General features: G+C 44.9%; 18 non-coding genes across 18 annotated transcripts; all 18 read right to left on the reverse strand.

Annotated features, from left to right (window-relative positions):
* Window positions 1-837: 837 nt before the first annotated feature.
* LOC141242857 (U2 spliceosomal RNA) lies at window positions 838-1,028 on the reverse strand. The gene has a single exon (XR_012307215.1). It is a non-coding gene; the product is annotated as a U2 spliceosomal RNA (small nuclear RNA).
* A 1,122-nt stretch (window positions 1,029-2,150) lies between these two features.
* On the reverse strand, window positions 2,151-2,341 carry LOC141242955 (U2 spliceosomal RNA). Its single transcript, XR_012307307.1, has one exon. It is a non-coding gene; the product is annotated as a U2 spliceosomal RNA (small nuclear RNA).
* A 1,120-nt stretch (window positions 2,342-3,461) lies between these two features.
* On the reverse strand, window positions 3,462-3,652 carry LOC141242858 (U2 spliceosomal RNA). Its single transcript, XR_012307216.1, has one exon. It is a non-coding gene; the product is annotated as a U2 spliceosomal RNA (small nuclear RNA).
* A 1,121-nt stretch (window positions 3,653-4,773) lies between these two features.
* On the reverse strand, window positions 4,774-4,964 carry LOC141242937 (U2 spliceosomal RNA). Its single transcript, XR_012307290.1, has one exon. It is a non-coding gene; the product is annotated as a U2 spliceosomal RNA (small nuclear RNA).
* Window positions 4,965-6,084: 1,120 nt separating this feature from the next.
* Window positions 6,085-6,275, reverse strand: LOC141242859 (U2 spliceosomal RNA). The gene has a single exon (XR_012307217.1). It is a non-coding gene; the product is annotated as a U2 spliceosomal RNA (small nuclear RNA).
* Window positions 6,276-7,400: 1,125 nt separating this feature from the next.
* On the reverse strand, window positions 7,401-7,591 carry LOC141242938 (U2 spliceosomal RNA). Its single transcript, XR_012307291.1, has one exon. It is a non-coding gene; the product is annotated as a U2 spliceosomal RNA (small nuclear RNA).
* A 1,121-nt stretch (window positions 7,592-8,712) lies between these two features.
* LOC141242860 (U2 spliceosomal RNA) lies at window positions 8,713-8,903 on the reverse strand. Its single transcript, XR_012307218.1, has one exon. It is a non-coding gene; the product is annotated as a U2 spliceosomal RNA (small nuclear RNA).
* A 1,120-nt stretch (window positions 8,904-10,023) lies between these two features.
* On the reverse strand, window positions 10,024-10,214 carry LOC141242861 (U2 spliceosomal RNA). Its single transcript, XR_012307219.1, has one exon. It is a non-coding gene; the product is annotated as a U2 spliceosomal RNA (small nuclear RNA).
* A 1,119-nt stretch (window positions 10,215-11,333) lies between these two features.
* On the reverse strand, window positions 11,334-11,524 carry LOC141242862 (U2 spliceosomal RNA). The gene has a single exon (XR_012307220.1). It is a non-coding gene; the product is annotated as a U2 spliceosomal RNA (small nuclear RNA).
* Window positions 11,525-12,643: 1,119 nt separating this feature from the next.
* Window positions 12,644-12,834, reverse strand: LOC141242863 (U2 spliceosomal RNA). Its single transcript, XR_012307221.1, has one exon. It is a non-coding gene; the product is annotated as a U2 spliceosomal RNA (small nuclear RNA).
* Window positions 12,835-13,953: 1,119 nt separating this feature from the next.
* On the reverse strand, window positions 13,954-14,144 carry LOC141242866 (U2 spliceosomal RNA). Its single transcript, XR_012307223.1, has one exon. It is a non-coding gene; the product is annotated as a U2 spliceosomal RNA (small nuclear RNA).
* A 1,122-nt stretch (window positions 14,145-15,266) lies between these two features.
* Window positions 15,267-15,457, reverse strand: LOC141242867 (U2 spliceosomal RNA). The gene has a single exon (XR_012307224.1). It is a non-coding gene; the product is annotated as a U2 spliceosomal RNA (small nuclear RNA).
* Window positions 15,458-16,580: 1,123 nt separating this feature from the next.
* On the reverse strand, window positions 16,581-16,771 carry LOC141242868 (U2 spliceosomal RNA). The gene has a single exon (XR_012307225.1). It is a non-coding gene; the product is annotated as a U2 spliceosomal RNA (small nuclear RNA).
* Window positions 16,772-17,892: 1,121 nt separating this feature from the next.
* Window positions 17,893-18,083, reverse strand: LOC141242869 (U2 spliceosomal RNA). Its single transcript, XR_012307226.1, has one exon. It is a non-coding gene; the product is annotated as a U2 spliceosomal RNA (small nuclear RNA).
* Window positions 18,084-19,201: 1,118 nt separating this feature from the next.
* Window positions 19,202-19,392, reverse strand: LOC141242943 (U2 spliceosomal RNA). The gene has a single exon (XR_012307296.1). It is a non-coding gene; the product is annotated as a U2 spliceosomal RNA (small nuclear RNA).
* Window positions 19,393-20,513: 1,121 nt separating this feature from the next.
* LOC141242870 (U2 spliceosomal RNA) lies at window positions 20,514-20,704 on the reverse strand. Its single transcript, XR_012307227.1, has one exon. It is a non-coding gene; the product is annotated as a U2 spliceosomal RNA (small nuclear RNA).
* Window positions 20,705-21,822: 1,118 nt separating this feature from the next.
* LOC141242928 (U2 spliceosomal RNA) lies at window positions 21,823-22,013 on the reverse strand. Its single transcript, XR_012307282.1, has one exon. It is a non-coding gene; the product is annotated as a U2 spliceosomal RNA (small nuclear RNA).
* A 1,121-nt stretch (window positions 22,014-23,134) lies between these two features.
* LOC141242871 (U2 spliceosomal RNA) lies at window positions 23,135-23,325 on the reverse strand. The gene has a single exon (XR_012307228.1). It is a non-coding gene; the product is annotated as a U2 spliceosomal RNA (small nuclear RNA).
* Window positions 23,326-23,390: the final 65 nt, after the last annotated feature.

A 23,390-nucleotide genomic window follows, 5' to 3' on the forward strand; every position in this document is an offset into this window, starting at 1 on the left:
TGTCTACCCTTAGCAGGAGGGTTGCTGATTAATTACCTCTCCTGCTGCTGCTGCTGCTGGCTGTCCAGCAGCAGACTGAAGGTGGCTGCTGCTGTGCGCAGGTATATAAAGGCTCAGAGCCTATTATGACACGCGCAGCCAGCGTTCCATTGCCACATTCCGTCTACTGCAGGCGGGATACCTGGATGGCTGAATGTCACTGAGAAGCTCACAGAGACCGCCATAAGCAACAGTTTAAAAGAATGCCACAGACTAATCAACCAAACTTTTTGGGTTGGTTTCTCTTTTATAGTCTGCAGGCATTAAATGAAAGAAGTCAGTGTTCCAGCAGAGGGAGACAACGTTTCAGAAAAGGCATTGTAGCAAACCAAAAAAGAAATTTTAAGCGCAGCAGAGTAACCAGCTCACATACCTGTTAGCTCAGGTGAGTTTAAAAGGCTGCTGTTGATAACAAGGGCATTTGCTAAATAGATGGTGTGTGTGCAACAATATACTGAAAGGTCAATTATATTGTGCAGCTTATCTCACCACCTGTAGTTATTTAGGTGAAAGCTCCAAAATGCTTGCCTAATATGTCTGTTTATCCAAAAGGAAGTATAGAGGGAGAGCTAGATAGATAGCATTGCATTACATTACATTACATGGCAATGCAATGCACAGTTGCTGAAGTTGAACCAAAATGAGCTTGTCATCTGGCTTCTGCAACTTTTAACATGAAAAATCCAATGAGGAGAAGAAAAGCAAAGCCAAAGAGTCCCTCCCAAAATCCGACAAACAAGCAAAATGAACAAAAAGCATTGAATTCAATTCTTTCTGATTTTAGAAACTGCATTAAAGAAGGGGTGCACCGGTCCTGGAGATACTGCAATACCAGGTCAATGCGTGGAGTGGACAGAGCAAGCTCTTTTTCCATCTCCCTGTTCTAAAAATCCATTTAATATATGGTCCCCAGATAGGGGACGTATCAGATATTAAACTGATAAGAACAGATACTACACTTGATCTTAGCCAAAAGGCCGAGAAGCGATAACCAGAATTGGTTTCCGACTACGGTGCCACCCAAGGATTCTGAAAAGTCCATTTGTGGAGATGGCCACCTGGACTCCCGTTAAGAAGACATGCTGTCAACCTCTAGATCCCTCACATGCCTGCACTTTTCGGCTTGCTGCTGCTGCAATCCACGCGTTTTAGATCTGCATAACTCCACCTCTTTTAGCACAGTACCCTCAACCCCCGGCTGTTCCCACCCGCCTCAACACCGTTGGAAGGGAGGAGAACCAATTAAGGCGGGGGGGGGGGGTGGAACGAGCAGCTGTCCACCCTTAGCAGGAGGGTTGCTGATTAATTACCTCTCCTGCTGCTGCTGCTGCTGGCTGTCCAGCAGCAGACTGAAGGTGGCTGCTGCTGTGCGCAGGTATATAAAGGCTCAGAGCCTATTATGACACGCGCAGCCAGCGTTCCATTGCCACATTCCGTCTACTGCAGGCGGGATACCTGGATGGCTGAATGTCACTGAGAAGCTCACAGAGACCGCCATAAGCAACAGTTTAAAAGAATGCCACAGACTAATCAACCAAACTTTTTGGGTTGGTTTCTCTTTTATAGTCTGCAGGCATTAAATGAAAGAAGTCAGTGTTCCAGCAGAGGGAGACAACGTTTCAGAAAAGGCATTGTAGCAAACCAAAAAAGAAATTTTAAGCGCAGCAGAGTAACCAGCTCACATACCTGTTAGCTCAGGTGAGTTTAAAAGGCTGCTGTTGATAACAAGGGCATTTGCTAAATAGATGGTGTGTGTGCAACAATATACTGAAAGGTCAATTATATTGTGCAGCTTATCTCACCACCTGTAGTTATTTAGGTGAAAGCTCCAAAATGCTTGCCTAATATGTCTGTTTATCCAAAAGGAAGTATAGAGGGAGAGCTAGATAGATAGCATTGCATTACATTACATTACATGGCAATGCAATGCACAGTTGCTGAAGTTGAACCAAAATGAGCTTGTCATCTGGCTTCTGCAACTTTTAACATGAAAAATCCAATGAGGAGAAGAAAAGCAAAGCCAAAGAGTCCATCCCAAAATCTGACAAACAAGCAAAATGAACAAAAAGCATTGAATTCAATTCTTTCTGATTTTAGAAACTGCATTAAAGAAGGGGTGCACCGGTCCTGGAGATACTGCAATACCAGGTCAATGCGTGGAGTGGACAGAACAAGCTCTTTTTCCATCTCCCTGTTCTAAAAATCCATTTAATATATGGTCCCCAGATAGGGGACGTATCAGATATTAAACTGATAAGAACAGATACTACACTTGATCTTAGCCAAAAGGCCGAGAAGCGATAACCAGAATTGGTTTCCGACTACGGTGCCACCCAAGGATTCTGAAAAGTCCATTTGTGGAGATGGCCACCTGGACTCCCGTTAAGAAGACATGCTGTCAACCTCTAGATCCCTCACATGCCTGCACTTTTCGGCTTGCTGCTGCTGCAATCCACGCGTTTTAGATCTGCATAACTCCACCTCTTTTAGCACAGTACCCTCAACCCCCGGCTGTTCCCACCCGCCTCAACACCGTTGGAAGGGAGGAGAACCAATTAAGGCGGGGGGGGGGTGGAACGAGCAGCTGTCTACCCTTAGCAGGAGGGTTGCTGATTAATTACCTCTCCTGCTGCTGCTGCTGCTGGCTGTCCAGCAGCAGACTGAAGGTGGCTGCTGCTGTGCGCAGGTATATAAAGGCTCAGAGCCTATTATGACACGCGCAGCCAGCGTTCCATTGCCACATTCCGTCTACTGCAGGCGGGATACCTGGATGGCTGAATGTCACTGAGAAGCTCACAGAGACCGCCATAAGCAACAGTTTAAAAGAATGCCACAGACTAATCAACCAAACTTTTTGGGTTGGTTTCTCTTTTATAGTCTGCAGGCATTAAATGAAAGAAGTCAGTGTTCCAGCAGAGGGAGACAACGTTTCAGAAAAGGCATTGTAGCAAACCAAAAAAGAAATTTTAAGCGCAGCAGAGTAACCAGCTCACATACCTGTTAGCTCAGGTGAGTTTAAAAGGCTGCTGTTGATAACAAGGGCATTTGCTAAATAGATGGTGTGTGTGCAACAATATACTGAAAGGTCAATTATATTGTGCAGCTTATCTCACCACCTGTAGTTATTTAGGTGAAAGCTCCAAAATGCTTGCCTAATATGTCTGTTTATCCAAAAGGAAGTATAGAGGTAGAGCTAGATAGATAGCATTGCATTACATTACATTACATGGCAATGCAATGCACAGTTGCTGAAGTTGAACCAAAATGAGCTTGTCATCTGGCTTCTGCAACTTTTAACATGAAAAATCCAATGAGGAGAAGAAAAGCAAAGCCAAAGAGTCCATCCCAAAATACGACAAACAAGCAAAATGAACAAAAAGCATTGAATTCAATTCTTTCTGATTTTAGAAACTGCATTAAAGAAGGGGTGCACCGGTCCTGGAGATACTGCAATACCAGGTCAATGCGTGGAGTGGACAGAGCAAGCTCTTTTTCCATCTCCCTGTTCTAAAAATCCATTTAATATATGGTCCCCAGATAGGGGACGTATCAGATATTAAACTGATAAGAACAGATACTACACTTGATCTTAGCCAAAAGGCCGAGAAGCGATAACCAGAATTGGTTTCCGACTACGGTGCCACCCAAGGATTCTGAAAAGTCCATTTGTGGAGATGGCCACCTGGACTCCCGTTAAGAAGACATGCTGTCAACCTCTAGATCCCTCACATGCCTGCACTTTTCGGCTTGCTGCTGCTGCAATCCACGCGTTTTAGATCTGCATAACTCCACCTCTTTTAGCACAGTACCCTCAACCCCCGGCTGTTCCCACCCGCCTCAACACCGTTGGAAGGGAGGAGAACCAATTAAGGCGGGGGGGGGGGTGGAACGAGCAGCTGTCTACCCTTAGCAGGAGGGTTGCTGATTAATTACCTCTCCTGCTGCTGCTGCTGCTGGCTGTCCAGCAGCAGACTGAAGGTGGCTGCTGCTGTGCGCAGGTATATAAAGGCTCAGAGCCTATTATGACACGCGCAGCCAGCGTTCCATTGCCACATTCCGTCTACTGCAGGCGGGATACCTGGATGGCTGAATGTCACTGAGAAGCTCACAGAGACCGCCATAAGCAACAGTTTAAAAGAATGCCACAGACTAATCAACCAAACTTTTTGGGTTGGTTTCTCTTTTATAGTCTGCAGGCATTAAATGAAAGAAGTCAGTGTTCCAGCAGAGGGAGACAACGTTTCAGAAAAGGCATTGTAGCAAACCAAAAAAGAAATTTTAAGCGCAGCAGAGTAACCAGCTCACATACCTGTTAGCTCAGGTGAGTTTAAAAGGCTGCTGTTGATAACAAGGGCATTTGCTAAATAGATGGTGTGTGTGCAACAATATACTGAAAGGTCAATTATATTGTGCAGCTTATCTCACCACCTGTAGTTATTTAGGTGAAAGCTCCAAAATGCTTGCCTAATATGTCTGTTTATCCAAAAGGAAGTATAGAGGGAGAGCTAGATAGATAGCATTGCATTACATTACATTACATGGCAATGCAATGCACAGTTGCTGAAGTTGAACCAAAATGAGCTTGTCATCTGGCTTCTGCAACTTTTAACATGAAAAATCCAATGAGGAGAAGAAAAGCAAAGCCAAAGAGTCCATCCCAAAATCCGACAAACAAGCAAAATGAACAAAAAGCATTGAATTCAATTCTTTCTGATTTTAGAAACTGCATTAAAGAAGGGGTGCACCGGTCCTGGAGATACTGCAATACCAGGTCAATGCGTGGAGTGGACAGAGCAAGCTCTTTTTCCATCTCCCTGTTCTAAAAATCCATTTAATATATGGTCCCCAGATAGGGGACGTATCAGATATTATACTGATAAGAACAGATACTACACTTGATCTTAGCCAAAAGGCCGAGAAGCGATAACCAGAATTGGTTTCCGACTACGGTGCCACCCAAGGATTCTGAAAAGTCCATTTGTGGAGATGGCCACCTGGACTCCCGTTAAGAAGACATGCTGTCAACCTCTAGATCCCTCACATGCCTGCACTTTTCGGCTTGCTGCTGCTGCAATCCACGCGTTTTAGATCTGCATAACTCCACCTCTTTTAGCACAGTACCCTCAACCCCCGGCTGTTCCCACCCGCCTCAACACCGTTGGAAGGGAGGAGAACCAATTAAGGCGGGGGGGGGGTGGAACGAGCAGCTGTCTACCCTTAGCAGGAGGGTTGCTGATTAATTACCTCTCCTGCTGCTGCTGCTGCTGGCTGTCCAGCAGCAGACTGAAGGTGGCTGCTGCTGTGCGCAGGTATATAAAGGCTCAGAGCCTATTATGACACGCGCAGCCAGCGTTCCATTGCCACATTCCGTCTACTGCAGGCGGGATACCTGGATGGCTGAATGTCACTGAGAAGCTCACAGAGACCGCCATAAGCAACAGTTTAAAAGAATGCCACAGACTAATCAACCAAACTTTTTGGGTTGGTTTCTCTTTTATAGTCTGCAGGCATTAAATGAAAGAAGTCAGTGTTCCAGCAGAGGGAGACAACGTTTCAGAAAAGGCATTGTAGCAAACCAAAAAAGAAATTTTAAGCGCAGCAGAGTAACCAGCTCACATACCTGTTAGCTCAGGTGAGTTTAAAAGGCTGCTGTTGATAACAAGGGCATTTGCTAAATAGATGGTGTGTGTGCAACAATATACTGAAAGGTCAATTATATTGTGCAGCTTATCTCACCACCTGTAGTTATTTAGGTGAAAGCTCCAAAATGCTTGCCTAATATGTCTGTTTATCCAAAAGGAAGTATAGAGGGAGAGCTAGATAGATAGCATTGCATTACATTACATTACATGGCAATGCAATGCACAGTTGCTGAAGTTGAACCAAAATGAGCTTGTCATCTGGCTTCTGCAACTTTTAACATGAAAAATCCAATGAGGAGAAGAAAAGCAAAGCCAAAGAGTCCATCCCAAAATCCGACAAACAAGCAAAATGAACAAAAAGCATTGAATTCAATTCTTTCTGATTTTAGAAACTGCATTAAAGAAGGGGTGCACCGGTCCTGGAGATACTGCAATACCAGGTCAATGCGTGGAGTGGACAGAGCAAGCTCTTTTTCCATCTCCCTGTTCTAAAAATCCATTTAATATATGGTCCCCAGATAGGGGACGTATCAGATATTAAACTGATAAGAACAGATACTACACTTGATCTTAGCCAAAAGGCCGAGAAGCGATAACCAGAATTGGTTTCCGACTACGGTGCCACCCAAGGATTCTGAAAAGTCCATTTGTGGAGATGGCCACCTGGACTCCCGTTAAGAAGACATGCTGTCAACCTCTAGATCCCTCACATGCCTGCACTTTTCGGCTTGCTGCTGCTGCAATCCACGCGTTTTAGATCTGCATAACTCCACCTCTTTTAGCACAGTACCCTCAACCCCCGGCTGTTCCCACCCGCCTCAACACCGTTGGAAGGGAGGAGAACCAATTAAGGCGGGGGGGGGGTGGAACGAGCAGCTGTCTACCCTTAGCAGGAGGGTTGCTGATTAATTACCTCTCCTGCTGCTGCTGCTGCTGGCTGTCCAGCAGCAGACTGAAGGTGGCTGCTGCTGTGCGCAGGTATATAAAGGCTCAGAGCCTATTATGACACGCGCAGCCAGCGTTCCATTGCCACATTCCGTCTACTGCAGGCGGGATACCTGGATGGCTGAATGTCACTGAGAAGCTCACAGAGACCGCCATAAGCAACAGTTTAAAAGAATGCCACAGACTAATCAACCAAACTTTTTGGGTTGGTTTCTCTTTTATAGTCTGCAGGCATTAAATGAAAGAAGTCAGTGTTCCAGCAGAGGGAGACAACGTTTCAGAAAAGGCATTGTAGCAAACCAAAAAAGAAATTTTAAGCGCAGCAGAGTAACCAGCTCACATACCTGTTAGCTCAGGTGAGTTTAAAAGGCTGCTGTTGATAACAAGGGCATTTGCTAAATAGATGGTGTGTGTGCAACAATATACTGAAAGGTCAATTATATTGTGCAGCTTATCTCACCACCTGTAGTTATTTAGGTGAAAGCTCCAAAATGCTTGCCTAATATGTCTGTTTATCCAAAAGGAAGTATAGAGGGAGAGCTAGATAGATAGCATTGCATTACATTACATTACATTACATGGCAATGCAATGCACAGTTGCTGAAGTTGAACCAAAATGAGCTTGTCATCTGGCTTCTGCAACTTTTAACATGAAAAATCCAATGAGGAGAAGAAAAGCAAAGCCAAAGAGTCCATCCCAAAATACGACAAACAAGCAAAATGAACAAAAAGCATTGAATTCAATTCTTTCTGATTTTAGAAACTGCATTAAAGAAGGGGTGCACCGGTCCTGGAGATACTGCAATACCAGGTCAATGCGTGGAGTGGACAGAGCAAGCTCTTTTTCCATCTCCCTGTTCTAAAAATCCATTTAATATATGGTCCCCAGATAGGGGACGTATCAGATATTATACTGATAAGAACAGATACTACACTTGATCTTAGCCAAAAGGCCGAGAAGCGATAACCAGAATTGGTTTCCGACTACGGTGCCACCCAAGGATTCTGAAAAGTCCATTTGTGGAGATGGCCACCTGGACTCCCGTTAAGAAGACATGCTGTCAACCTCTAGATCCCTCACATGCCTGCACTTTTCGGCTTGCTGCTGCTGCAATCCACGCGTTTTAGATCTGCATAACTCCACCTCTTTTAGCACAGTACCCTCAACCCCCGGCTGTTCCCACCCGCCTCAACACCGTTGGAAGGGAGGAGAACCAATTAAGGCGGGGGGGGGGGTGGAACGAGCAGCTGTCTACCCTTAGCAGGAGGGTTGCTGATTAATTACCTCTCCTGCTGCTGCTGCTGCTGGCTGTCCAGCAGCAGACTGAAGGTGGCTGCTGCTGTGCGCAGGTATATAAAGGCTCAGAGCCTATTATGACACGCGCAGCCAGCGTTCCATTGCCACATTCCGTCTACTGCAGGCGGGATACCTGGATGGCTGAATGTCACTGAGAAGCTCACAGAGACCGCCATAAGCAACAGTTTAAAAGAATGCCACAGACTAATCAACCAAACTTTTTGGGTTGGTTTCTCTTTTATAGTCTGCAGGCATTAAATGAAAGAAGTCAGTGTTCCAGCAGAGGGAGACAACGTTTCAGAAAAGGCATTGTAGCAAACCAAAAAAGAAATTTTAAGCGCAGCAGAGTAACCAGCTCACATACCTGTTAGCTCAGGTGAGTTTAAAAGGCTGCTGTTGATAACAAGGGCATTTGCTAAATAGATGGTGTGTGTGCAACAATATACTGAAAGGTCAATTATATTGTGCAGCTTATCTCACCACCTGTAGTTATTTAGGTGAAAGCTTCAAAATGCTTGCCTAATATGTCTGTTTATCCAAAAGGAAGTATAGAGGGAGAGCTAGATAGATAGCATTGCATTACATTACATTACATGGCAATGCAATGCACAGTTGCTGAAGTTGAACCAAAATGAGCTTGTCATCTGGCTTCTGCAACTTTTAACATGAAAAATCCAATGAGGAGAAGAAAAGCAAAGCCAAAGAGTCCATCCCAAAATCCGACAAACAAGCAAAATGAACAAAAAGCATTGAATTCAATTCTTTCTGATTTTAGAAACTGCATTAAAGAAGGGGTGCACCGGTCCTGGAGATACTGCAATACCAGGTCAATGCGTGGAGTGGACAGAGCAAGCTCTTTTTCCATCTCCCTGTTCTAAAAATCCATTTAATATATGGTCCCCAGATAGGGGACGTATCAGATATTAAACTGATAAGAACAGATACTACACTTGATCTTAGCCAAAAGGCCGAGAAGCGATAACCAGAATTGGTTTCCGACTACGGTGCCACCCAAGGATTCTGAAAAGTCCATTTGTGGAGATGGCCACCTGGACTCCCGTTAAGAAGACATGCTGTCAACCTCTAGATCCCTCACATGCCTGCACTTTTCGGCTTGCTGCTGCTGCAATCCACGCGTTTTAGATCTGCATAACTCCACCTCTTTTAGCACAGTACCCTCAACCCCCGGCTGTTCCCACCCGCCTCAACACCGTTGGAAGGGAGGAGAACCAATTAAGGCGGGGGGGGGGTGGAACGAGCAGCTGTCTACCCTTAGCAGGAGGGTTGCTGATTAATTACCTCTCCTGCTGCTGCTGCTGCTGGCTGTCCAGCAGCAGACTGAAGGTGGCTGCTGCTGTGCGCAGGTATATAAAGGCTCAGAGCCTATTATGACACGCGCAGCCAGCGTTCCATTGCCACATTCCGTCTACTGCAGGCGGGATACCTGGATGGCTGAATGTCACTGAGAAGCTCACAGAGACCGCCATAAGCAACAGTTTAAAAGAATGCCACAGACTAATCAACCAAACTTTTTGGGTTGGTTTCTCTTTTATAGTCTGCAGGCATTAAATGAAAGAAGTCAGTGTTCCAGCAGAGGGAGACAACGTTTCAGAAAAGGCATTGTAGCAAACCAAAAAAGAAATTTTAAGCGCAGCAGAGTAACCAGCTCACATACCTGTTAGCTCAGGTGAGTTTAAAAGGCTGCTGTTGATAACAAGGGCATTTGCTAAATAGATGGTGTGTGTGCAACAATATACTGAAAGGTCAATTATATTGTGCAGCTTATCTCACCACCTGTAGTTATTTAGGTGAAAGCTCCAAAATGCTTGCCTAATATGTCTGTTTATCCAAAAGGAAGTATAGAGGGAGAGCTAGATAGATAGCATTGCATTACATTACATTACATGGCAATGCAATGCACAGTTGCTGAAGTTGAACCAAAATGAACTTGTCATCTGGCTTCTGCAACTTTTAACATGAAAAATCCAATGAGGAGAAGAAAAGCAAAGCCAAAGAGTCCATCCCAAAATCCGACAAACAAGCAAAATGAACAAAAAGCATTGAATTCAATTCTTTCTGATTTTAGAAACTGCATTAAAGAAGGGGTGCACCGGTCCTGGAGATACTGCAATACCAGGTCAATGCGTGGAGTGGACAGAGCAAGCTCTTTTTCCATCTCCCTGTTCTAAAAATCCATTTAATATATGGTCCCCAGATAGGGGACGTATCAGATATTAAACTGATAAGAACAGATACTACACTTGATCTTAGCCAAAAGGCCGAGAAGCGATAACCAGAATTGGTTTCCGACTACGGTGCCACCCAAGGATTCTGAAAAGTCCATTTGTGGAGATGGCCACCTGGACTCCCGTTAAGAAGACATGCTGTCAACCTCTAGATCCCTCACATGCCTGCACTTTTCGGCTTGCTGCTGCTGCAATCCACGCGTTTTAGATCTGCATAACTCCACCTCTTTTAGCACAGTACCCTCAACCCCCGGCTGTTCCCACCCGCCTCAACACCGTTGGAAGGGAGGAGAACCAATTAAGGCGGGGGGGGGTGGAACGAGCAGCTGTCTACCCTTAGCAGGAGGGTTGCTGATTAATTACCTCTCCTGATGCTGCTGCTGCTGGCTGTCCAGCAGCAGACTGAAGGTGGCTGCTGCTGTGCGCAGGTATATAAAGGCTCAGAGCCTATTATGACACGCGCAGCCAGCGTTCCATTGCCACATTCCGTCTACTGCAGGCGGGATACCTGGATGGCTGAATGTCACTGAGAAGCTCACAGAGACCGCCATAAGCAACAGTTTAAAAGAATGCCACAGACTAATCAACCAAACTTTTTATGTTGGTTTCTCTTTTATAGTCTGCAGGCATTAAATGAAAGAAGTCAGTGTTCCAGCAGAGGGAGACAACGTTTCAGAAAAGGCATTGTAGCAAACCAAAAAAGAAATTTTAAGCGCAGCAGAGTAACCAGCTCACATACCTGTTAGCTCAGGTGAGTTTAAAAGGCTGCTGTTGATAACAAGGGCATTTGCTAAATAGATGGTGTGTGTGCAACAATATACTGAAAGGTCAATTATATTGTGCAGCTTATCTCACCACCTGTAGTTATTTAGGTGAAAGCTCCAAAATGCTTGCCTAATATGTCTGTTTATCCAAAAGGAAGTATAGAGGGAGAGCTAGATAGATAGCATTGCATTACATTACATTACATGGCAATGCAATGCACAGTTGCTGAAGTTGAACCAAAATGAGCTTGTCATCTGGCTTCTGCAACTTTTAACATGAAAAATCCAATGAGGAGAAGAAAAGCAAAGCCAAAGAGTCCATCCCAAAATACGACAAACAAGCAAAATGAACAAAAAGCATTGAATTCAATTCTTTCTGATTTTAGAAACTGCATTAAAGAAGGGGTGCACCGGTCCTGGAGATACTGCAATACCAGGTCAATGCGTGGAGTGGACAGAGCAAGCTCTTTTTCCATCTCCCTGTTCTAAAAATCCATTTAATATATGGTCCCCAGATAGGGGACGTATCAGATATTAAACTGATAAGAACAGATACTACACTTGATCTTAGCCAAAAGGCCGAGAAGCGATAACCAGAATTGGTTTCCAACTACGGTGCCACCCAAGGATTCTGAAAAGTCCATTTGTGGAGATGGCCACCTGGACTCCCGTTAAGAAGACATGCTGTCAACCTCTAGATCCCTCACATGCCTGCACTTTTCGGCTTGCTGCTGCTGCAATCCACGCGTTTTAGATCTGCATAACTCCACCTCTTTTAGCACAGTACCCTCAACCCCCGGCTGTTCCCACCCGCCTCAACACCGTTGGAAGGGAGGAGAACCAATTAAGGCGGGGGGGGGTGGAACGAGCAGCTGTCTACCCTTAGCAGAAGGGTTGCTGATTAATTACCTCTCCTGCTGCTGCTGCTGCTGGCTGTCCAGCAGCAGACTGAAGGTGGCTGCTGCTGTGCGCAGGTATATAAAGGCTCAGAGCCTATTATGACACGCGCAGCCAGCGTTCCATTGCCACATTCCGTCTACTGCAGGCGGGATACCTGGATGGCTGAATGTCACTGAGAAGCTCACAGAGACCGCCATAAGCAACAGTTTAAAAGAATGCCACAGACTAATCAACCAAACTTTTTGGGTTGGTTTCTCTTTTATAGTCTGCAGGCATTAAATGAAAGAATTCAGTGTTCCAGCAGAGGGAGACAACGTTTCAGAAAAGGCATTGTAGCAAACCAAAAAAGAAATTTTAAGCGCAGCAGAGTAACCAGCTCACATACCTGTTAGCTCAGGTGAGTTTAAAAGGCTGCTGTTGATAACAAGGGCATTTGCTAAATAGATGGTGTGTGTGCAACAATATACTGAAAGGTCAATTATATTGTGCAGCTTATCTCACCACCTGTAGTTATTTAGGTGAAAGCTCCAAAATGCTTGCCTAATATGTCTGTTTATCCAAAAGGAAGTATAGAGGGAGAGCTAGATAGATAGCATTGCATTACATTACATTACATGGCAATGCAATGCACAGTTGCTGAAGTTGAACCAAAATGAGCTTGTCATCTGGCTTCTGCAACTTTTAACATGAAAAATCTAATGAGGAGAAGAAAAGCAAAGCCAAAGAGTCCATCCCAAAATCCGACAAACAAGCAAAATGAACAAAAAGCATTGAATTCAATTCTTTCTGATTTTAGAAACTGCATTAAAGAAGGGGTGCACCGGTCCTGGAGATACTGCAATACCAGGTCAATGCGTGGAGTGGACAGAGCAAGCTCTTTTTCCATCTCCCTGTTCTAAAAATCCATTTAATATATGGTCCCCAGATAGGGGACGTATCAGATATTAAACTGATAAGAACAGATACTACACTTGATCTTAGCCAAAAGGCCGAGAAGCGATAACCAGAATTGGTTTCCGACTACGGTGCCACCCAAGGATTCTGAAAAGTCCATTTGTGGAGATGGCCACCTGGACTCCCGTTAAGAAGACATGCTGTCAACCTCTAGATCCCTCACATGCCTGCACTTTTCGGCTTGCTGCTGCTGCAATCCACGCGTTTTAGATCTGCATAACTCCACCTCTTTTAGCACAGTACCCTCAACCCCCGGCTGTTCCCACCCGCCTCAACACCGTTGGAAGGGAGGAGAACCAATTAAGGCGGGGGGGGGTGGAACGAGCAGCTGTCTACCCTTAGCAGGAGGGTTGCTGATTAATTACCTCTCCTGCTGCTGCTGCTGCTGGCTGTCCAGCAGCAGACTGAAGGTGGCTGCTGCTGTGCGCAGGTATATAAAGGCTCAGAGCCTATTATGACACGCGCAGCCAGCGTTCCATTGCCACATTCCGTCTACTGCAGGCGGGATACCTGGATGGCTGAATGTCACTGAGAAGCTCACAGAGACCGCCATAAGCAACAGTTTAAAAGAATGCCACAGACTAATCAACCAAACTTTTTGGGTTGGTTTCTCTTTTATAGTCTGCAGGCATTAAATGAAAGAAGTCAGTGTTCCAGCAGAGGGAGACAACGTTTCAGAAAAGGCATTGTAGCAAACCAAAAAAGAAATTTTAAGCGCAGCAGAGTAACCAGCTCACATACCTGTTAGCTCAGGTGAGTTTAAAAGGCTGCTGTTGATAACAAGGGCATTTGCTAAATAGATGGTGTGTGTGCAACAATATACTGAAAGGTCAATTATATTGTGCAGCTTATCTCACCACCTGTAGTTATTTAGGTGAAAGCTCCAAAATGCTTGCCTAATATGTCTGTTTATCCAAAAGGAAGTATAGAGGGAGAGCTAGATAGATAGCATTGCATTACATTACATTACATGGCAATGCAATGCACAGTTGCTGAAGTTGAACCAAAATGAGCTTGTCATCTGGCTTCTGCAACTTTTAACATGAAAAATCCAATGAGGAGAAGAAAAGCAAAGCCAAAGAGTCCATCCCAAAATCCGACAAACAAGCAAAATGAACAAAAAGCATTGAATTCAATTCTTTCTGATTTTAGAAACTGCATTAAAGAAGGGGTGCACCGGTCCTGGAGATACTGCAATACCAGGTCAATGCGTGGAGTGGACAGAGCAAGCTCTTTTTCCATCTCCCTGTTCTAAAAATCCATTTAATATATGGTCCCCAGATAGGGGACGTATCAGATATTAAACTGATAAGAACAGATACTACACTTGATCTTAGCCAAAAGGCCGAGAAGCGATAACCAGAATTGGTTTCCGACTACGGTGCCACCCAAGGATTCTGAAAAGTCCATTTGTGGAGATGGCCACCTGGACTCCCGTTAAGAAGACATGCTGTCAACCTCTAGATCCCTCACATGCCTGCACTTTTCGGCTTGCTGCTGCTGCAATCCACGCGTTTTAGATCTGCATAACTCCACCTCTTTTAGCACAGTACCCTCAACCCCCGGCTGTTCCCACCCGCCTCAACACCGTTGGAAGGGAGGAGAACCAATTAAGGCGGGGGGGGGGGGTGGAACGAGCAGCTGTCTACCCTTAGCAGGAGGGTTGCTGATTAATTACCTCTCCTGCTGCTGCTGCTGCTGGCTGTCCAGCAGCAGACTGAAGGTGGCTGCTGCTGTGCGCAGGTATATAAAGGCTCAGAGCCTATTATGACACGCGCAGCCAGCGTTCCATTGCCACATTCCGTCTACTGCAGGCGGGATACCTGGATGGCTGAATGTCACTGAGAAGCTCACAGAGACCGCCATAAGCAACAGTTTAAAAGAATGCCACAGACTAATCAACCAAACTTTTTGGGTTGGTTTCTCTTTTATAGTCTGCAGGCATTAAATGAAAGAAGTCAGTGTTCCAGCAGAGGGAGACAACGTTTCAGAAAAGGCATTGTAGCAAACCAAAAAAGAAATTTTAAGCGCAGCAGAGTAACCAGCTCACATACCTGTTAGCTCAGGTGAGTTTAAAAGGCTGCTGTTGATAACAAGGGCATTTGCTAAATAGATGGTGTGTGTGCAACAATATACTGAAAGGTCAATTATATTGTGCAGCTTATCTCACCACCTGTAGTTATTTAGGTGAAAGCTCCAAAATGCTTGCCTAATATGTCTGTTTATCCAAAAGGAAGTATAGAGGGAGAGCTAGATAGATAGCATTGCATTACATTACATTACATGGCAATGCAATGCACAGTTGCTGAAGTTGAACCAAAATGAGCTTGTCATCTGGCTTCTGCAACTTTTAACATGAAAAATCCAATGAGGAGAAGAAAAGCAAAGCCAAAGAGTCCATCCCAAAATCCGACAAACAAGCAAAATGAACAAAAAGCATTGAATTCAATTCTTTCTGATTTTAGAAACTGCATTAAAGAAGGGGTGCACCGGTCCTGGAGATACTGCAATACCAGGTCAATGCGTGGAGTGGACAGAGCAAGCTCTTTTTCCATCTCCCTGTTCTAAAAATCCATTTAATATATGGTCCCCAGATAGGGGACGTATCAGATATTAAACTGATAAGAACAGATACTACACTTGATCTTAGCCAAAAGGCCGAGAAGCGATAACCAGAATTGGTTTCCGACTACGGTGCCACCCAAGGATTCTGAAAAGTCCATTTGTGGAGATGGCCACCTGGACTCCCGTTAAGAAGACATGCTGTCAACCTCTAGATCCCTCACATGCCTGCACTTTTCGGCTTGCTGCTGCTGCAATCCACGCGTTTTAGATCTGCATAACTCCACCTCTTTTAGCACAGTACCCTCAACCCCCGGCTGTTCCCACCCGCCTCAACACCGTTGGAAGGGAGGAGAACCAATTAAGGCGGGGGGGGTGGAACGAGCAGCTGTCTACCCTTAGCAGGAGGGTTGCTGATTAATTACCTCTCCTGCTGCTGCTGCTGCTGGCTGTCCAGCAGCAGACTGAAGGTGGCTGCTGCTGTGCGCAGGTATATAAAGGCTCAGAGCCTATTATGACACGCGCAGCCAGCGTTCCATTGCCACATTCCGTCTACTGCAGGCGGGATACCTGGATGGCTGAATGTCACTGAGAAGCTCACAGAGACCGCCATAAGCAACAGTTTAAAAGAATGCCATAGACTAATCAACCAAACTTTTTGGGTTGGTTTCTCTTTTATAGTCTGCAGGCATTAAATGAAAGAAGTCAGTGTTCCAGCAGAGGGAGACAACGTTTCAGAAAAGGCATTGTAGCAAACCAAAAAAGAAATTTTAAGCGCAGCAGAGTAACCAGCTCACATACCTGTTAGCTCAGGTGAGTTTAAAAGGCTGCTGTTGATAACAAGGGCATTTGCTAAATAGATGGTGTGTGTGCAACAATATACTGAAAGGTCAATTATATTGTGCAGCTTATCTCACCACCTGTAGTTATTTAGGTGAAAGCTCCAAAATGCTTGCCTAATATGTCTGTTTATCCAAAAGGAAGTATAGAGGGAGAGCTAGATAGATAGCATTGCATTACATTACATTACATTACATGGCAATGCAATGCACAGTTGCTGAAGTTGAACCAAAATGAGCTTGTCATCTGGCTTCTGCAACTTTTAACATGAAAAATCCAATGAGGAGAAGAAAAGCAAAGCCAAAGAGTCCATCCCAAAATCCGACAAACAAGCAAAATGAACAAAAAGCATTGAATTCAATTCTTTCTGATTTTAGAAACTGCATTAAAGAAGGGGTGCACCGGTCCTGGAGATACTGCAATACCAGGTCAATGCGTGGAGTGGACAGAGCAAGCTCTTTTTCCATCTCCCTGTTCTAAAAATCCATTTAATATATGGTCCCCAGATAGGGGACGTATCAGATATTAAACTGATAAGAACAGATACTACACTTGATCTTAGCCAAAAGGCCGAGAAGCGATAACCAGAATTGGTTTCCGACTACGGTGCCACCCAAGGATTCTGAAAAGTCCATTTGTGGAGATGGCCACCTGGACTCCCGTTAAGAAGACATGCTGTCAACCTCTAGATCCCTCACATGCCTGCACTTTTCGGCTTGCTGCTGCTGCAATCCACGCGTTTTAGATCTGCATAACTCCACCTCTTTTAGCACAGTACCCTCAACCCCCGGCTGTTCCCACCCGCCTCAACACCGTTGGAAGGGAGGAGAACCAATTAAGGCGGGGGGGGGGGTAGAACGAGCAGCTGTCTACCCTTAGCAGGAGGGTTGCTGATTAATTACCTCTCCTGCTGCTGCTGCTGCTGGCTGTCCAGCAGCAGACTGAAGGTGGCTGCTGCTGTGCGCAGGTATATAAAGGCTCAGAGCCTATTATGACACGCGCAGCCAGCGTTCCATTGCCACATTCCGTCTACTGCAGGCGGGATACCTGGATGGCTGAATGTCACTGAGAAGCTCACAGAGACCGCCATAAGCAACAGTTTAAAAGAATGCCACAGACTAATCAACCAAACTTTTTGGGTTGGTTTCTCTTTTATAGTCTGCAGGCATTAAATGAAAGAATTCAGTGTTCCAGCAGAGGGAGACAACGTTTCAGAAAAGGCATTGTAGCAAACCAAAAAAGAAATTTTAAGCGCAGCAGAGTAACCAGCTCACATACCTGTTAGCTCAGGTGAGTTTAAAAGGCTGCTGTTGATAACAAGGGCATTTGCTAAATAGATGGTGTGTGTGCAACAATATACTGAAAGGTCAATTATATTGTGCAGCTTATCTCACCACCTGTAGTTATTTAGGTGAAAGCTCCAAAATGCTTGCCTAATATGTCTGTTTATCCAAAAGGAAGTATAGAGGGAGAGCTAGATAGATAGCATTGCATTACATTACATTACATGGCAATGCAATGCACAGTTGCTGAAGTTGAACCAAAATGAGCTTGTCATCTGGCTTCTGCAACTTTTAACATGAAAAATCTAATGAGGAGAAGAAAAGCAAAGCCAAAGAGTCCATCCCAAAATCCGACAAACAAGCAAAATTAACAAAAAGCATTGAATTCAATTCTTTCTGATTTTAGAAACTGCATTAAAGAAGGGGTGCACCGGTCCTGGAGATACTGCAATACCAGGTCAATGCGTGGAGTGGACAGAGCAAGCTCTTTTTCCATCTCCCTGTTCTAAAAATCCATTTAATATATGGTCCCCAGATAGGGGACGTATCAGATATTAAACTGATAAGAACAGATACTACACTTGATCTTAGCCAAAAGGCCGAGAAGCGATAACCAGAATTGGTTTCTGACTACGGTGCCACCCAAGGATTCTGAAAAGTCCATTTGTGGAGATGGCCACCTGGACTCCCGTTAAGAAGACATGCTGTCAACCTCTAGATCCCTCACATGCCTGCACTTTTCGGCTTGCTGCTGCTGCAATCCACGCGTTTTAGATCTGCATAACTCCACCTCTTTTAGCACAGTACCCTCAACCCCCGGCTGTTCCCACCCGCCTCAACACGGTTGGAAGGGAGGAGAACCAATTAAGGCGGGGGGGGTGGAACGAGCAGCTGTCTACCCTTAGCAGGAGGGTTGCTGATTAATTACCTCTCCTGCTGCTGCTGCTGCTGGCTGTCCAGCAGCAGACTGAAGGTGGCTGCTGCTGTGCGCAGGTATATAAAGGCTCAGAGCCTATTATGACACGCGCAGCCAGCGTTCCATTGCCACATTCCGTCTACTGCAGGCGGGATACCTGGATGGCTGAATGTCACTGAGAAGCTCACAGAGACCGCCATAAGCAACAGTTTAAAAGAATGCCACAGACTAATCAACCAAACTTTTTGGGTTGGTGTCTCTTTTATAGTCTGCAGGCATTAAATGAAAGAAGTCAGTGTTCCAGCAGAGGGAGACAACGTTTCAGAAAAGGCATTGTAGCAAACCAAAAAAGAAATTTTAAGCGCAGCAGAGTAACCAGCTCACATACCTGTTAGCTCAGGTGAGTTTAAAAGGCTGCTGTTGATAACAAGGGCATTTGCTAAATAGATGGTGTGTGTGCAACAATATACTGAAAGGTCAATTATATTGTGCAGCTTATCTCACCACCTGTAGTTATTTAGGTGAAAGCTCCAAAATGCTTGCCTAATATGTCTGTTTATCCAAAAGGAAGTATAGAGGGAGAGCTAGATAGATAGCATTGCATTACATTACATTACATGGCAATGCAATGCACAGTTGCTGAAGTTGAACCAAAATGAGCTTGTCATCTGGCTTCTGCAACTTTTAACATGAAAAATCCAATGAGGAGAAGAAAAGCAAAGCCAAAGAGTCCATCCCAAAATCCGACAAACAAGCAAAATGAACAAAAAGCATTGAATTCAATTCTTTCTGATTTTAGAAACTGCATTAAAGAAGGGGTGCACCGGTCCTGGAGATACTGCAATACCAGGTCAATGCGTGAAGTGGACAGAGCAAGCTCTTTTTCCATCTCCCTGTTCTAAAAATCCATTTAATATATGGTCCCCAGATAGGGGACGTATCAGATATTAAACTGATAAGAACAGATACTACACTTGATCTTAGCCAAAAGGCCGAGAAGCGATAACCAGAATTGGTTTCCGACTACGGTGCCACCCAAGGATTCTGAAAAGTCCATTTGTGGAGATGGCCACCTGGACTCCCGTTAAGAAGACATGCTGTCAACCTCTAGATCCCTCACATGCCTGCACTTTTCGGCTTGCTGCTGCTGCAATCCACGCGTTTTAGATCTGCATAACTCCACCTCTTTTAGCACAGTACCCTCAACCCCCGGCTGTTCCCACCCGCCTCAACACCGTTGGAAGGGAGGAGAACCAATTAAGGCGGGGGGGGGGGTGGAACGAGCAGCTGTCTACCCTTAGCAGGAGGGTTGCTGATTAATTACCTCTCCTGATGCTGCTGCTGCTGGCTGTCCAGCAGCAGACTGAAGGTGGCTGCTGCTGTGCGCAGGTATATAAAGGCTCAGAGCCTATTATGACACGCGCAGCCAGCGTTCCATTGCCACATTCCGTCTACTGCAGGCGGGATACCTGGATGGCTGAATGTCACTGAGAAGCTCACAGAGACCGCCATAAGCAACAGTTTAAAAGAATGCCACAGACTAATCAACCAAACTTTTTGGGTTGGTTTCTCTTTTATAGTCTGCAGGCATTAAATGAAAGAAGTCAGTGTTCCAGCAGAGGGAGACAACGTTTCAGAAAAGGCATTGTAGCAAACCAAAAAAGAAATTTTAAGCGCAGCAGAGTAACCAGCTCACATACCTGTTAGCTCAGGTGAGTTTAAAAGGCTGCTGTTGATAACAAGGGCATTTGCTAAATAGATGGTGTGTGTGCAACAATATACTGAAAGGTCAATTATATTGTGCAGCTTATCTCACCACCTGTAGTTATTTAGGTGAAAGCTCCAAAATGCTTGCCTAATATGTCTGTTTATCCAAAAGGAAGTATAGAGGGAGAGCTAGATAGATAGCATTGCATTACATTACATTACATGGCAATGCAATGCACAGTTGCTGAAGTTGAACCAAAATGAGCTTGTCATCTGGCTTCTGCAACTTTTAACATGAAAAATCCAATGAGGAGAAGAAAAGCAAAGCCAAAGAGTCCATCCCAAAATCCGACAAACAAGCAAAATGAACAAAAAGCATTGAATTCAATTCTTTCTGATTTTAGAAACTGCATTAAAGAAGGGGTGCACCGGTCCTGGAGATACTGCAATACCAGGTCAATGCGTGGAGTGGACAGAGCAAGCTCTTTTTCCATCTCCCTGTTCTAAAAATCCATTTAATATATGGTCCCCAGATAGGGGACGTATCAGATATTAAACTGATAAGAACAGATACTACACTTGATCTTAGCCAAAAGGCCGAGAAGCGATAACCAGAATTGGTTTCCGACTACGGTGCCACCCAAGGATTCTGAAAAGTCCATTTGTGGAGATGGCCACCTGGACTCCCGTTAAGAAGACATGCTGTCAACCTCTAGATCCCTCACATGCCTGCACTTTTCGGCTTGCTGCTGCTGCAATCCACGCGTTTTAGATCTGCATAACTCCACCTCTTTTAGCACAGTACCCTCAACCCCCGGCTGTTCCCACCCGCCTCAACACCGTTGGAAGGGAGGAGAACCAATTAAGGCGGGGGGGGTGGAACGAGCAGCTGTCTACCCTTAGCAGGAGGGTTGCTGATTAATTACCTCTCCTGCTGCTGCTGCTGCTGGCTGTCCAGCAGCAGACTGAAGGTGGCTGCTGCTGTGCGCAGGTATATAAAGGCTCAGAGCCTATTATGACACGCGCAGCCAGCGTTCCATTGCCACATTCCGTCTACTGCAGGCGGGATACCTGGATGGCTGAATGTCACTGAGAAGCTCACAGAGACCGCCATAAGCAACAGTTTAAAAGAATGCCATAGACTAATCAACCAAACTTTTTGGGTTGGTTTCTCTTTTATAGTCTGCAGGCATTAAATGAAAGAAGTCAGTGTTCCAGCAGAGGGAGACAACGTTTCAGAAAAGGCATTGTAGCCAACCAAAAAAGAAATTTTAAGCGCAGCAGAGTAACCAGCTCACATACCTGTTAGCTCAGGTGAGTTTAAAAGGCTGCTGTTGATAACAAGGGCATTTGCTAAATAGATGGTGTGTGTGCAACAATATACTGAAAGGTCAATTATATTGTGCAGCTTATCTCACCACCTGTAGTTATTTAGGTGAAAGCTCCAAAATGCTTGCCTAATATGTCTGTTTATCCAAAAGGAAGTATAGAGGGAGAGCTAGATAGATAGCATTGCATTACATTACATTACATGGCAATGCAATGCACAGTTGCTGAAGTTGAACCAAAATGAGCTTGTCATCTGGCTTCTGCAACTTTTAACATGAAAAATCCAATGAGGAGAAGAAAAGCAAAGCCAAAGAGTCCATCCCAAAATCCGACAAACAAGCAAAATGAACAAAAAGCATTGAATTCAATTCTTTCTGATTTTAGAAACTGCATTAAAGAAGGGGTGCACCAGTCCTGGAGATACTGCAATACCAGGTCAATGCGTGGAGTGGACAGAGCAAGCTCTTTTTCCATCTCCCTGTTCTAAAAATCCATTTAATATATGGTCCCCAGATAGGGGACGTATCAGATATTAAACTGATAAGAACAGATACTACACTTGATCTTAGCCAAAAGGCCGAGAAGCGATAACCAGAATTGGTTTCCGACTACGGTGCCACCCAAGGATTCTGAAAAGTCCATTTGTGGAGATGGCCACCTGGACTCCCGTTAAGAAGACATGCTGTCAACCTCTAGATCCCTCACATGCCTGCACTTTTCGGCTTGCTGCTGCTGCAATCCACGCGTTTTAGATCTGCATAACTCCACCTCTTTTAGCACAGTACCCTCAACCCCCGGCTGTTCCCACCCGCCTCAACACCGTTGGAAGGGAGGAGAACCAATTAAGGCGGGGGGGGGGGTGGAACGAGCAGCTGTCTACCCTTAGCAGGAGGGTTGCTGATTAATTACCTCTCCTGATGCTGCTGCTGCTGGCTGTCCAGCAGCAGACTGAAGGTGGCTGCTGCTGTGCGCAGGTATATAAAGGCTCAGAGCCTATTATGACACGCGCAGCCAGCGTTCCATTGCCACATTCCGTCTACTGCAGGCGGGATACCTGGATGGCTGAATGTCACTGAGAAGCTCACAGAGACCGCCATAAGCAACAGTTTAAAAGAATGCCACAGACTAATCAACCAAACTTTTTGGGTTGGTTTCTCTTTTATAGTCTGCAGGCATTAAATGAAAGAAGTCAGTGTTCCAGCAGAGGGAGACAACGTTTCAGAAAAGGCATTGTAGCAAACCAAAAAAGAAATTTTAAGCGCAGCAGAGTAACCAGCTCACATACCTGTTAGCTCAGGTGAGTTTAAAAGGCTGCTGTTGATAACAAGGGCATTTGCTAAATAGATGGTGTGTGTGCAACAATATACTGAAAGGTCAATTATATTGTGCAGCTTATCTCACCACCTGTAGTTATTTAGGTGAAAGCTCCAAAATGCTTGCCTAATATGTCTGTTTATCCAAAAGGAAGTATAGAGGGAGAGCTAGATAGATAGCATTGCATTACATTACATTACATGGCAATGCAATGCACAGTTGCTGAAGTTGAACCAAAATGAGCTTGTCATCTGGCTTCTGCAACTTTTAACATGAAAAATCCAATGAGGAGAAGAAAAGCAAAGCCAAAGAGTCCATCCCAAAATCCGACAAACAAGCAAAATGAACAAAAAGCATTGAATTCAATTCTTTCTGATTTTAGAAACTGCATTAAAGAAGGGGTGCACCGGTCCTGGAGATACTGCAATACCAGGTCAATGCGTGGAGTGGACAGAGCAAGCTCTTTTTCCATCTCCCTGTTCTAAAAATCCATTTAATATATGGTCCCCAGATAGGGGACGTATCAGATATTAAACTGATAAGAACAGATACTACACTTGATCTTAGCCAAAAGGCCGAGAAGCGATAACCAGAATTGGTTTCCGACTACGGTGCCACCCAAGGATTCTGAAAAGTCCATTTGTGGAGATGG

Source organism: Phyllobates terribilis, unplaced genomic scaffold, assembly GCF_046119375.1.
Source record: "Phyllobates terribilis strain yellow unplaced genomic scaffold, ASM4611937v1 Scaffold_1090__1_contigs__length_425415, whole genome shotgun sequence".
Lineage (NCBI taxonomy): Eukaryota > Metazoa > Chordata > Amphibia > Anura > Dendrobatidae > Phyllobates > Phyllobates terribilis.